The following is a 13,877-nucleotide window of genomic DNA, read 5'->3' on the forward strand; positions in this document are numbered from 1 at the left end:
GACCATGTGGAATCACATGTCACACTTTGTGCATCAGAGTATAAATCAGGCTAAAGTGGTTAAGTTAAGCACAGATTTAGTGTGTTTCTGTGCGAAGTATCTCAGTCCTGGTTGGCTTATTTGTCCATGTTTGGACTTTTAATTCCTGGTTAAAAAGTGTAGTGTAGTGATTTGTACTGTCTCTAATTCCTCAGACCTAGCCTATTTCCGATGTTAAGTCTGTATTCTGTGGGCAGGTGTATTGAAGCAAGCAGTCAATTCATCTGTATTCGATTGTCACTGTCAGTGCTTGGTTGGGAGTAGAGGTTCTTGTATCTCTCAAAATACATCTGGATGTCCTCAATGTTATATAACCTGCAGGAAGGTTTTATCGTGTGTGTGTGTGTGTGTGTGTGTGTGTGTGTGTGTGTGTGTGTGTGTGTGTGTGTGTGTGTGTGTGTGTGTGTGTGTGTGTGTGTGTGTGTGGGGGGGGGGGGTCATTTGTCTTTCTGCTTTGTTAACTTAGACAGCAGAAAATAATTTACACCAAGAACAGTAGATTGACCTTGGACTAAACAAAATGTTATTTAAATTCTGACAGCCTCGATATTTTAAGGTAAAGGTTTAATTTAGAGTAATGAAAAAACAAGGAAAACAAATATAGCAGTAGCCTAATATACCTACAATTAATGCCAATTGGTTCCGGTGAGCCGCCCCATGTCCAAAACGGTCAAGAAATGACGTGTGGGAGGAACATCCAGACCCCCAGGAATGCACCCAGGGCTCATACTGTAGTGTACTCTGGCCACGCTGTGCTGTACTCTACTGGCCACTTTATAGATGTTGCAGCTGTCCATGCTCGGACACGTACACATACATACATACATACATATACAGTATACTGTACATACATAGGGACACACAGATGTGTACTGGAGCGGAGGCACTGCTCAAAAAGAGAGGTGGAATGTAAAGAGAAAGAAATAAAGAAAGAAAGAAAAGAGATTATTTAGCAATTAAGCAATAATTTGTGAAAGTCACACTGGTTTCTTCAAAAGAACAAACTTCCATTTGTATTTGATAACAACAGAGTACATATAGTGCCCGTAGCCTCCAACTGGAATGTTTCTATTTAGCGCAGGCCTTTTACCGCGCAGACCTTTGACCTTTTCCTTACTGTACATGGGGGATGCAGGGACATCACAAGCATGACGTCATGGTGTGTGAGGGCTGGTGATCATTGAGATAAGACTCCTCAAAACTCACTCAGAATTGCATTCACTCTACCTTCTAGTGTTGCCATTTGCAGTAATATTAATACATACAACACAACCAGTTAGTTTAGTATTGTTTATTGAGAATTTGTGTAGGCCAAAGGGTGCTGCGTTGCTACTTGCCTATCGGGCTATGACTAAAGAGCCATATAGCCCGATAGGCATGCACTGTGAGTAATGCTTTGCTCTTTGTTCCTGGAAGGGCAAAAGATGGGGCTGAGGGTGGAGCCAGCTTTATATGCAGTCGACCATATAGACAAATTCAGAAACGGGTCTCATTGCCAACGTATTTTGCTTAGTCAAAGCAGTTGTCCTCAAAACCACGCCTACAGTCGCTGTCATAAGAACGGGAGGTGCGGTTTGCGGAGCGGTCTTGATACCGGAAGGTCGCCAGTTCGAATCCCCGGACCGGCACGTTAAAATGACCACCGCTGAAGTGCCCTTGAGCAAGGCATTGAACCCCTACCATGAAATGTTCTATGAGCAGGGTGTGGCTGTAAACAAGCATCTAGTCCACTTCCCTGGGTAAACAAAGAACTTTGCTTTGCTTTGCGCTCATGATAACGGCAGCAGAGCCCTTTTGTGCATGGCTGCACGCGCACCTGCAGCCCATAAAGTATACTTTATGCTTCGTCCGGCGACTTCTAAGCTCAGACTTCTAACAGTCACATATCCGCGATGCGATGTGAGCTTGTAGTTGTTCTGTTCTCTGTGTGCAATACTGTTGCGCAATGAAGTATAAATGTCTCCTAGGCTGCACCTCACTAGGCAATTAACACACAAGAGGTTGAATGAACTGAAACCAGCAGCTCCCCAAAACTACAGGTTTGGAGATCTGTTGGAAATTGATTATATGAAACAGTCACCAATGTTTGTAAACAAATAATTGGTCTATACCAAGAGGCGTGATTGGGAATTGCTTAGTTGATTCTAGTTGGTTGTGTATATTTATTGGTCCACACTCCACCTGCAGTCTCCCTTGTGTGTCATTATACCAGGTCTGCTAGTTGAGTTCACTTCCTGTTCGGTTACATGTTATTTTCATTTGAGTTATGTTCCGTTGACCTTTTAAGGGGTGCACATGACATAACCGGTGCACAAGTGCGCATGTGTCAAAATAAATGTTGCACGGCAGATCAAACGATATGAAGCGCTCCCCGTACTGCCACCCACCAGTACCAACATTTAGTAGCTCTGGTGTCACGTACTACACAAATGTCTATCTATGTCCGGTAAGTAGACTTAGAAATAAAACTAGTGTTGACTAATAATTACAAGTGGCTCTTATTTTGTAGAGGAAGAGGAAGTCAGTTTCATTTGTAACTTAACCATGAGAAGTTGTTATGATTCCATTCCAACACTAGTCTAACCAAGTAAGTAGTAAACAAGATCCTGTATGTGGATTAAACACTTTCAGCCAAAGTTTATTAACGATATGAAAACCATGCATCTGAAATTCTGAATGTGCACACTTTGGAAGTATATTAAACATGGAACCTCTGCAGCATTAGGTGACTCGGTGAGTAGTTAATTTTTATCTGCCTCGATCATGCTGGCTAAAGTTTGTGGTGGTAGAGTGCACTGTAGAGACACTGCAGTACTGCGCACCAGGCAACATCTCCAGGTGAGTGGCGCACACACCTGGGGCTATTCCTTTTTTTTAATCAAACAAATTAACTGAAAACCTGTGTTGCCTTATATGCTTTGACTGCGTGGTCCCTCACTCACTCTCATGGTCATGGTAGCCTACACAGACAGTTGGGAAACTAGAATCACTTGTGGTTTGGCTGCTTGACCTGAAGCAGTCCGTGTGATTTTAGCAACCCCAAAATATCTCACCGAACCCGCCCTGTCTTTCTTCGTATTGCCAAACATCAACATGATCTGCCTGCAGTGAGAGAGAGTATTTGTCTGCATTACAAATGTTTTGTCTGGACAATATGACTTCAACACAGAGAAAGCCCTTGAGCAGAGTCTGTTCCAATATGATGGAACTAGACTATGACTTTTATGACACCATTCATTTGTTAAAAGAAAGGTGGTCTTTGTGGACACAATAACTTGTTTTCAAATGTAATCGTACTGAAATCCCTCAAACCTAAATGAAAAGGAATTACTGTGTATCTTACACAAAGACGTACAGTAGCCTAGATGTACATGAAACACACCTTTGTTTCAACTTCACGTTGGGGTTTTTTGTAGGCTACTATTCCTAATCCTAATTAGGTTTTGGACTTACAGTATTCTGTATGTTCTGTATTTGGCCTTGTGGTGTTTGGTTTTGGTTTACTGTTACTCTGTTGTTGTTTTGGTTGTGTCTTGTTTTGTAGTATTGTTCTGTGCTTTCCTGCCTCCTCTTGTTGGTGTTTCCTGTTCTGTCTTACCTACCTGATTATTGTATCCTAGTCACCCGTGTCCTGTTACCCCTGTCTATTTAAGCCCTTTGTTTGCAGGGTGTCCTTGTTGGTCCGTAGACCTTTGTCAAGTGAGTTTTGTGTCTGATGTTGCCCATGTTTTGCCTTTTGGAATACCCCTGATTTATAGTCAAATAAACACCTAGAAGATAATCTACTCTGCATCTGGTTGCCTGCCGTAACTCATTCCGACAGAAACGAATAATGTACAGAAACGAAAGATGACCCATAAGCTGGTCATCGGGTAACTTAAGCCGAGGTGGGGAGGCTTCGGGGATCCTCCGTGGCCCCTGGGCACAGCGAACCCCCATCAGCACCTGTAAAAAAGGAGGCTAGAGAGAGGGAGGATGAGAATTAGGATGGGGGGAGGGGTAGGCTACTATGACGACAAAGCTTTTCACTTAAACCCTATACTTGGTTGACCGTAAAACAATAGGAAGTATAGGAAAAAGGAGACCAGAGTCCCCCAGTGCGCTATAGTGACTTTTCTGGTTTTGCTCTGTAGTGGCCTTTTTTGATATTTTGCGCATGCATTGCCAAAATAAATGTTTGCGCGGCAGATCAAATTATATGAAGCGCTCTTGCGTATAACTGCCACTCGCCAGTACCAACATTTAGTAGTTCTAGTGGTGGGGGGCATACGTTAGTCCGACATATCAATAGTATGACATATGTGGCCGGTTAAGACTCACCTGTGGCTTCCGACATGCGTTGCCGGTTAAGACATATACGTTGCCGGTTAAGACTCACCTGTGGCTCTGACACGCGTTGCTGTTTAAAAGACACAGATGGCCGGTTAAGACTCACCCGTGGCTTCCGTGTCCGGTTAGGGTTAGGTTAGGGTTTGAGGTAGGGTGTCTGACTATTGCATGTCGGCTGTCGGAATGTTAGTACAGTACGTCGGACCAAAGATATGCACCCGTACAAATATCTACTTCCTGTAAGTAGACTTAGTTAAAACTAGTGTTGACTAATCATAAGTGGCTCTTATTTTGAAGAGGAAGTCCGTTTCAGTTAAATAACCAAGCTGCCATTACACGTTTTATGCCTTTTATTGATATGATATGATATGATATGATATGATATAGTACTTTATTGTCAGTTCACACTGAAATTTGTCTTGCGACACAGCAGCCAAGTATGCAGAACACATATACATAACACAAAGAACAGGACAATTTACATACATAAAGACATGAGCAATAGGTACTATACACACACAGTATTCACCTTTTTCCTAGGCTGTGTGTGTTCCACTTCCTGTCGATTTCATTGGATATCATTGGTCATCTGACCAGTTTCATTGGATTTCATTGGATCAAATCGACAGGAAAATCGACTGGAACACACACAGCCTAGGAAACAGGTGAATAGTCTGACAGGAAAATGGGTGACAGGCAGCTAAAGGTCGTCAGGATCGGAAGTCAAACCAGCGAGGCCGCGACACTCATTACCAGCCTAGGTGCCCAGACGGCTCCATCGGCCGTCCGGGCCCAAAATCATTTCTTTATGTATCTATTTGTATTTGGACCATAGAATGCTAGTAGCTTCACAGCAGGGGTCTTTTCACAGCTCCTGTTGCTGCCATTCAACAACTGTTCCAAAAGTCTATTTCCACTACACTGCTCTCTTTTGGCATTGATGTCCATAAGTGCAACAGGCCTGCACGTCTTAGTATGGACGCTCGATCTTAACTTAAACCAGACAGCATTTTCCTGCTGTCACTTAAGTATAGCAAATATCCCTATATGACCATTTAGGATAACGTGTCTGGGTATACAGTGGGGTCCCATATATTACACTTCAGGAGGATTCTACCCTGACCCTGCATGTACAACCCAGATTCGGCACAAACAAGGGACTCAATTATTTTCGCTCCTATGCCACCAAAATGTGGAACGCCCTACCAACAGTCATTAAGACATGCAAATTTCTTGACTCCTTCAAAACCGCTCTCATAAAGGGCACCTATACAGACGGCTGCAATTCGAAAACTGGCCCCCCGTAAAAAATCTGAATGCTGTTTTTATCTGCCTGAATCTTCATCTATACATTGTCAACACATTGCCATGCACACAGGACAGGATATTCCATAATTATGTTCCATTATTACAGCTGCAATATTTAATATCCTCGCCGAAAGTAGCAGCTCTCTACATCACGCTCACAATGCACGATGGGTCACGTGTTTTGCGACGCTTTGTCGCTTTGTAAAGCTAATACAAAGAATGCAGCGCAGTGACGGGAGATATCCCACGGCTATATGCAGCAGTGTGCTGTGCTGTGCCGTGACTGTGTATAGGCCAAACAGGACGTATGTATTGAAGACGCCTCATACCTCACACCTTCAACCAAAGCTGCTTAGCTAGGATTAATAGGACAATGTCATAGCATGGTCTTCTCTCAGCACTGTGAGTGTGTGTGTGTGTGTGTGTGCGTGTGTGTGTGTGTGTGTGTGTGTGCGTGTGTGTGTGCGTGTGTGTGTGTGTGTGTGTGTGTGACAGACAGACAGCCAGACAGACAGACAGACAGACAGACAAGAGGTGAAGTCACACCCTCTCTTCTGAACTTTGGACCTGCTCACCCCACACATTCCCCCAAAATATCTCTCCCTCCCTCGAAGTCCCTCCCACCCTCCCTCCCACACACAATAGTTTCATCATGACTTGGAACTATGACTGGTAGCCTTTTGTTAGCGTTGCTCTTTTATGTACTGTTACTATGTACATGTAAATGAATTGCATTTTTATAGCGCTTTTCCAAGTGCTCAAAGCGCTTTACAATGGTTCATTCATTCATACATTGGGAGGTGAAGCGGCGAACAGTCGACGCCAGCGTCCTCACTTCCCACCCCCAATCCAACCCTTGATGCTGAGTGTCAAGCAGGGAGGCACTGGGTCCCATTATTTAGAGTCTTTGGTATGACCCGGCCGGGGATCGAACCCCGACCTCCCAGTCTCAGGGCGGACACTCTAACCACAAGGCCACTGAGCTGGTGGCCATGTACTGTGTGATCTGTTTGTTTGTGTATTTTGTTTTTTTGTATCCTGATAACTGCTTGGCACAAAACAAATTTCCCGAAAGGACAAATATATCTATTCAGCAAAGATGTACATTTACTGTATCATATATTAGGGATGGGTGTCACTAAACATTTAGGACTAAATAATCCAAATGAAACAAAATCATCAAAGTCATATAAAAAATAATAAACAAATTATGAACAGAATATGAATGGAATAAATCACTTGCATTTAATCATGCAACATTTTTACAATCCCTGATTCATTATGTGGGTTGATGCCTTTTATTCACACAGTCAAACCTCAACCTCGTTCTGGCATTTTATCGCCGTGCAATTATGCACACATGCAGGCCCGACCTCATAATACTTCATTATTCATAACCAGAAACATCAGCCGGGGATAACAGTCAGAATGGGAATAGAAAGGAGAGGAGAGGAGAGGAGAAGAGGTTTTATTTAATTCTTTCCCCCTGCTCAGTTTTCCACTGCAGGGAGTCTATCACTTCCTGCTATTAAGTGGAGCTGGGGGTCACAGGTCAGGGGTGAGTGTGGTAGAAGACAGACACGGTGTTGACAAGAGGGAGGACAGACAGGAGGAGAAAGACTTCCTCTTCCACCGACCCCCCCCTCTCTGTCGTCTGTGTGTGCGTGTGTGTGTGTGTGTGTGCGCGTGTGTGTACGTGTGCGTGCGTTTGCGCGTGCATGTGCGCATGCGTTTTGGTTGTCCATGTACGTGTGTGACCAATCGAGAGCCAACGATCAGAGGAATTACTCAGGAATGGCTGGAATTTCCTGAACAGCAACCATTCTCTGTCTATCTCTCTCTCTCTCTCTCTCTATCTCATTTCACTTGTACTTTATATACGATGTAACAAATATACATTCTCTTGAATGTTGCTCTCGAAGGACAGGTTAGTGAGGGTCACAGTGTCATGGGATGGGATTCTTCTCGCCAAGACTTTAGGCTAGAGTAATAGTGTCGCTGTCGGACAGGAACCTGTTTCATCAGGTTCACGTAATCATACAAGAGTGTCAAGCAAATGTAGTGAAAAGAGCCGATCTACAAGCTCACAATGCGCCGACACTCGGCCACATTGTGAGCTAATATAGATCCGCTATTTTCTCTATTTAAAGAATGAAACAAAATCTGTCCATATAACCCACAGTCCATGCTTACGCAAACCCAGTACTTAATGTACAACGTTGATATTCTTAGTGTTCATAGCTGCCTGCTCACACCTTACTGCATGTACAGTACATACTGTATACAGGTCCTGCTGGTTTAGGCTGTATGTGTATAATACGGCATGTAGATATATTTGATTTCTGCATCCCCCCTTCTTTTTTTGTCTTCTTTCTGAAAACAACAAATATGACGCTGAGCTTGCACAAAAACAAATTTCACCCACTTCTTTACTTTACACCTGTATATACCTGTGAGTGACATGGCAATACATTCTGATTGAGATTCTTGGGGAAAATATGCAATCCAAAACCACCCAAAAGAGTGGGGGAAACTGGAGACAGTTGAGGCATACAAAGGTGTTATTGTTGATTGTCACCTGTAAGCAGTGTGTGTGTGCGCGCGTGTGCGCGTGTGTGTGTGTGTGTGTGTGTGTGTGTGTGTGTGTGTGTGTGTGTGTGCATGTGCATGCATGCGCGTGCAGGTGTGAGTTGGTGAGGATCATTTATTCATTTTACAGATGCCGAGGAGGTCCTGGTGTTCCCGTGTTGAAACAATAGAGACACGTTACACTACTATTTCTGTCCATATATTGGCCGGAGCCGAGGGAGGATGGGGTTGCATATCACACCCATGCATGAACACAAAAACAAACGCATACAGTCACACTGAAATAGACATTCAAAACACAAACGTGCGCAAAAACTCATTAATAATAATAGCCTTCTCATATACTATAGTCACACTGAAATAGTCACACTGTCACACTGAAAAAGACATTCAAAACACAAATGTGCGCAAAAACTCATTAATACTAATAGCCTTCTCATATACATATATAGTCACACATGCAGGTGAGGTACACGAGTGCTCAGGCATGATACTTAGGCATATACATACATTGAAATCCTACCACGTGCATTGTCTGCGTTAGGCTTCATGACGTCAAAAAAAAAGAAGATCGCTCTGAAAGAATAAATATTCAAAGATTTGTGCCGTATTTTTACGATAAAAAAATAGCAAAAAAAATAGCAGACCTACAAGCTCATAGCGCGCCATTTTTTCAATAGCTAAAGTATAACATAATGCTTAGTTCTCGTCCAGAATGGGTTAAAACTCACCGTGTGTGTCGCTGAGGACCTGAGGGAGTTCCGTGCCTGTATAACTCGTAAACCGCTTTCGAATTGCACCTCACCACTGCACACCTTCGGGCTACATGTGACACACCAATTTTTGAGGCCGTCCGGGACACATAGAAAGACATTAGGCCTACACACACACACAGGTTTCTTCAAATAGATTATTAGTATCGTATATGACGTATCTGTCTGCCTCGCTGTCTTCCTGGAGCCCTGCGTGTGTGTGATTAGAGACTGTAGCTTTACACCCATAAGGCCCGGGTTTATGCTAACCCCTAAAGTCAAGTCAAGTCAAAGTCTCTGCCTGTTGCGTTATACATATTCGGGAGTGGAAACCTTGTATGTCCCAAACCAGCTCATCTACAAGCTCACAATCACGAGAGCTTGTAGATCGACTGTAGGTCGCTGATTACTTTGAAAACCTGCAAAACCTGTCAGTTGTGACACGCTCCATATGTGGCCGTCTCCATATATGAAGATCACGACAATTACCTCATCAAACCCTGGATAGCCATACATGGACAAGACTGGATTATCACCTAGATCATATGGAGCCGGCCAGCAACTCTACATCTGACCTCAAACCCTTAGATCTCCATACATGGAGCTGACCTGTTCTGACATTCCATTATGTTGACCCTCCCCGCCCGTCCTTCCTCTTCGATGTCTCCCTTTTTACTGATACCTGTCCATTCAAACTCTAGACGGGCCTGCCCCAAAGTTATTAGTGCAGCCGCGCCCGGCAGCTGGTGAAAACTATAGAGTTCTCAACAGACCCGAAAAGCCAGTAAGGCTCGGCCTACGTCTGGGCCCTAACTGGGTCCCGTGGCCCTGCCTGGCCTTACTAATTAGCACACATTTTACGCCCTACCCAAAAACGTCAAAAAAGAAGAAGAAGAGAAAAAAGGTCCATATATACAGGCATTCCCAGACCTGTTGTTTCAGTGCAGGCGAGGTCGCTTCTTGCCCTCAGGGCGTCTTACTGGTTTCACTCCTTTTGTTGCAACACTCTTGACGTGATCTATTAGGACATTAATTTACAACAAAAAAAACAAACAAACGTAAAACGTTCAAGTATGTATATGGAGATACGAGGTTTCCACATGACGGCAAATATTTGATGCTTAAATAGGCTGTGATTGGCCAGAGGCCTGGCTAATGAGCGTCTTCCTGTCTGTATTGACCTATGGGAGGTCAACCAGGGGGAAGCAGGGGTCAACGAGCTCCTGTCAGGGGTCACAGTGGCCTGCCAGCCAACTCTGTCACATCACATTTGTACAGGCAACCATACACTGTCACAGCTCGCTTTAATGAACAGTTTGTTTTGAGCTTGTATACATTTTTGTTTGTGTATATGTATTTAGCCTAAAAACGACATATTCGAGGGCAATACATGCTATCTTGAGGTTGACGCAAAAAACATAATTATTCACATTTTAAGCCCTTTAGAAAAATATGATGAACAATGTCGCAATATATATATGGTTTCTACAATATTTTAATCAAACAAATTGTAATCGTTTAGTTGATTATAAAACAATATTGGTTTTAATCGATGGGGGGGTATCGGTATTTTTATTTATCTTCAAGAAATGCAAGAAAATAGCAAGAATAGCACATGCTCACAATGTGACACCTGAGATTTTAGATTGGCTATTATTATTATTATTTTTTTCAACCTATCTTCATATAATAGGTCCTCACTAATAATCATGAAAAAATGGCGCAATTTCTTTCTACTCTGTCTGTGTCTCTTTTTTTTTTAAACAAGATTTTTTTACAAAAATATTTTGATTTTCATTATCGTGAGAATGATGGCTTCAATTTTCGCATTGCAACTTTTCAGGACTAGAAAGCCTGCCGTTCCTATTAGCTTGTATTCCCCATCGATGATGTCACTGGAAGACGGTTTCTGAACTGCCCACAGCCCTCCTATGAGGCACAGACCGAGTAGAATAAAATTGCGCCATTTTAACATGATTATTAGTGAGGACCTATTATATGAAGATAGGTTGAAAAGTGGTGAAGTGGTCCTTTAACCACTGAAGTGGTCCTTTAGCACGACTTGCCAGACCAAGTCGTGCTACTCACACACTGAGTTGCCGGTAACCCGGGATCAAACCTATATGTCCTTGTGGTCCAAAGGTGAGTGCTCTGACTGAGCTTTACCCAAAACATTGTTTAGAATGATTTCATCTTAAATCGATGATCCAGATTATTCGATGAATCAAAAGAAAAAGTAATGGATAGAATAATTGCTTAGACCAAAAACTGGATATAGTTGCAGCCCTGCTTTCAAGTGGTTCCCACACTTCCCTCCACAGCCACAGAGAGAGAGGACGCATGTGGAAATGTTTAGAGCTGCCAACTCAACAACCCTGCCCACTGTCAACCCTCCACCACACACACGCACGCACGCACGCATGCACGCACACACACACACACACACACACACAGACACATGCCACCCTGAGAGGGTCATGAACCCTGTTATAGGTTAAAGGTGGAATGAGTCGAAGACTCCGGTCTCTTCAACCCCCTCCAGCCTCCAGGAAGCCGATTGCCTGGCTCCAGACCACAGTAGTGAACTAGTATTAAAAATGTGCGTGCAAAGTGTGTGCGTGTGGCGTGTGTGTGTGTGTGTGTGTGTGTGTGTGTGTGTGTGTGTGTGTGTGTGTGTGTGCGAGCGCGCGCCTGTGTGTGTGTGTGTGTGGTAAAGCCTAGCAGTGTAGTTAGGTGATTGGCGCCTGAAGATCTGATTGAGGGGGGCTAGCTGTTAATCCTCCTGTTAGCTGATTGATTAGAACATGGGGTGCATCTTGAGCGAATTGTTATTGTTGGTTGATTAGAAATTGAAGGGTGGAGTCTGCAGAGTGTCTTTTTTTATTGGCCTACTACAATATTGTCTATACTGTACATATGTGACCGGCTGTCAGTATTGAGCAATTTGTTTATAGGGGTTTCTTGTGGCCCTACCATTAAAGGACCACTTCACCACTTCATATAATTGGTCCTCACTAATGACAGGAGTCAACCCACAGAGCCTAGTCCTTCCACGTGCCAGAATACTACCTCCCAGTCCCGGAAGAGTATAGTTCAGGAGGAACGGTTTGTTTGGCCCTGCATGGTTTTTCCCTAATGGGACTGATCGAGGGTAGCTACTGGGATGTAAGTCGGGACTTGATCACCCCGGCTGGGTCACCTGAGTGAGGGGTATGTTGTTGGGAGACCCGAAAACCCTGATGACCTTGGGATACATCACTGAGGATACGTCCCAGGTGCATCCATGCGATGTATTTTTGTTTTAGTTATTCTAATTATATTGACTCATAGGAATAGACTACGTACGTGACAACCAGGAATAATCTGGTGACCACCGGAGTAGTCTCTCAAGACAGACTGTTGCTTCGAGGAACAACAGGGGAGGAGCTGTTTTCCCGAATATTTGACGATGGGATTCTCGGATTGCCACCGGAGAGACGGGTGGCATCCGGAATGTAGACGGCACCCGGGAGCAGTATGGGTTGGCGCCCCAGCCTGTGTCTTCCGTGAGGGGTATGATGTTGGGAGACCCGAAACCCCAATGACCTTGGGATACATCACTGAGGATACGTCCCAGGTGCATCCATGCGATGTATTTATGTTTCAGTCAGGACAACTCAAGAATGGAGGGAATATATATTTAGTGAATATAAGATGAGCAATATATTTATTATGGTTTGGCGATGTATTGGATCTGCTTTTTAGGTACTCAGATCAAGCGCATCAGTCCCGACCATAGGGACTCTGAATCCCCCCGTACCTAAACAGTAGATCCAAAACGACAGGTGGTATAGCTGGGGTGGAGGTGGGTGAGCAGCAGGTATGTATACAGCAGCACGCTGATACAGCAGCAGCAAGAAAGGAAGCAGGAGGAGAAATGCAAACCTCCGGTTAAAGTAGCCGGTATGAAGATGGAGTGAGTGTGTGATTGGCTGAGTGAATCATGTAAATGAGAGGATGAGAGCGCAATGCTGAGACGGCCCAATTAACGGCCGGCAGCAACTGCACTCCCAGTGCAGTTGCTCCCAAGTTCAGTCAGTTCCCTGACTGAACTTGCTCTGCGCATGTCTATACGACAGGCACAAATGCTCCTTTTTATGATAAAATGATGAAATACCACATTTTTTTCCTACTCAGTCTGTGTCTCATGGAGGGCTATGGGCAGTTCAGAAACCCGTCCACGTTAGGCAGATATATATTTTTTTAAACAAGATTAAAAGAATATATATATATTCAGATTTGTATTATCGTGAGAACGATGGCTTCCATTATCGTATTGCAACTTTTCAGGAATAGAAAGCCTGCAGTTTCTATTAGCTTGGATTCCCCATCGATGATGTCACTGGTGGACGAGGTTTCTGAACTGCCCTGCACAGCCCCTCCCATGAGACACAGACTGAGTAGGAAAACATTGTGGCATTTTATCATGAACATTAGTGAGGACCAATTATATTAAATTCATACAATTATGTATATCTTTTTAATTTAAAAAGTATTTTGAAATATATCTATATTTCTGAAATGTAGGAAAAGAAATTTGGATTTTTACTCGAGTTGTGACCCATAGAAATTGGTCCGTGACCCACAAATGAGTCCCGACCCACTGTTTGGGAAACTGTCATACAGCAACAATGAGAGGTAGAGACAGGAGAAGAGAGGAAAGGTTCTCATCAGTGCAGCATGACCTTCAACATATCATGCTGTTCTATCTCTCCTTTCTCTCTCTCTCTGCATGGCTTTCAATTTGACCGCCAATCTCCCCCAGGCTGTCTCTCCCTCTTTGACATGGCAAAAAAGCAGAGTTATATCCCTGCAAACAGC

This window comes from Protomyctophum bolini (genome assembly GCF_963924005.1).
Source record: "Protomyctophum bolini genome assembly, chromosome: 2".
Lineage (NCBI taxonomy): Eukaryota > Metazoa > Chordata > Actinopteri > Myctophiformes > Myctophidae > Protomyctophum > Protomyctophum bolini.